At 38.8% G+C, this 1609-nt stretch overlaps 1 pseudogene; it reads left to right on the top strand.

The window, feature by feature from the left end:
* The first annotated feature begins 985 nt into the window (after positions 1-985).
* LOC105524947 lies at positions 986-1512 on the top strand (annotated as a pseudogene).
* The last annotated feature ends 97 nt before the right edge of the window (positions 1513-1609 follow it).

The raw sequence follows: 1609 nt of genomic DNA, 5'->3' as shown, positions 1-1609 counted from the left end.
CCATGTTTCCAATATGCACTAGTTTAGAATATCCTAGGACATATGTTTTCATTTGAATAGCCTAACATATAAGCTGATCACTCTTATGCAAGATAGGATAGAAAGTAGCAATTCTAGTTTGCGCCAGGGGCTGTGAGTTTCTTAAAAGACCTGAACCTGATATGGGGCCATTCCATTAAAGATACTCATAGAATGGTCTATATGCAGTCCTTAAACATGATTTTCAGAGAATTTATGATCATTTGGTCAAATGCTCAGAATCCCCAGTTGATGTGGCTGTATTTATACAAATTGATGACCTGATGGTCTCTAGGGCTCATGGTTGACTGCAGTTATGGGTGGAGACTAGTTCATTCAGGAAACTAGAAATTAGGAGGGAGAATCAGAGACTAGTATTCAGGGAGCTAGAAATTAGGAGAGAGAATCAGCCACCATCTCCTCCACATTCTTTCCTTTTTTGGAGCTTTTCTCATGTCTACATCAGTGGAACCTAGACCTGGAATCTCAATTGTGTGATTTTGTTTCTAGAAACCGTAAGTCAGTGGGCACTAGAGTAAGTTCTTATCAGGCTAGGCTGGAAAGAGATAAATAACATTTCTGAGCCTCACTGATTTAAGTGGAATTCACTAGAATTCCAAGGTCTCTCAGTAATTAAAGACAACTCTGAAAATTCAGAGACGATTCCATTTTTGTCTCAGTTCCTTAAAGAAAAGTCGGATTAGCAGAAACTGACTGTGATGTCAGCTACCACTATTGCCAACTTCATGCCTCATGTCAATTAAATTGCCAGTTACAGGCATTATGTACTTTCACAATTTGTAAGACATTTCACGTTTCAATGATTTTTGTCTGACTGTATAGTCTTGGATTAAAGACTTCTGACAGAGGAAGACACTGTAATAGAGCACGGCAGATAGACACCTGTGTGCCGCATACTTTCAGTCATCAGTCAGTTTCTCCACAACAGCAATCTTGGGCCATAGTCATGATAGACGTAATGGAGTTACCCAGGTCGCACATCATCACCAGCATGCTACTTGGTTCATCGACCAGCCCATCTGCTTCAAAGGGAGGCTGGAAAAGACTCATCCCACAGGAAAAATGTTTATTCTTTCAGATGAAGAAGGAAAAAATGGAATCATACTATTGTGAGGTTTCACTGAATAATTGTGAGGCTGGTTTCCAAAGGCACATTGATTATTGACTGCAGATTGAGATAGATCAGGAGGTTCAATTCTGTGTCCTGAATGTCTAACTTCATTAGACATTAATGGAGCCCCTTCGTGAAGAAATCTCTGGAATCTTGGAAGTGTTGGAAGAGTAACAGCCAAGTCAACCATCATGTGTGCATCTTATGTCCAGTTTAAAGAAGATAACCATCCTTTTGGTCTTGGACTTTACAATGAAGCTATGAAAGTTATCCATGAATTCCCTCAATTTTATCCTTTAGGGATTGTGCAACATGATTCGATCTTGATGAATTTACATATGATTGCAAATGAGCTACATTAAATACTATTAGAGGAGACCTTTCTTGTTTGAGGGAGACATTTCTATGCTTTCTCATATTCAATTTGCTTTTTTTTTTTTTTTTTTGAGACGGAGTCTC

Source organism: Colobus angolensis, unplaced genomic scaffold (assembly GCF_000951035.1).
Source record: "Colobus angolensis palliatus isolate OR3802 unplaced genomic scaffold, Cang.pa_1.0 Scaffold51, whole genome shotgun sequence".
In the NCBI taxonomy this organism is placed as follows: Eukaryota; Metazoa; Chordata; class Mammalia; order Primates; family Cercopithecidae; genus Colobus; species Colobus angolensis.
Note: the sequence above shows the minus strand (reverse complement) of the source record. Positions and strands in the feature narration are given on the sequence as shown.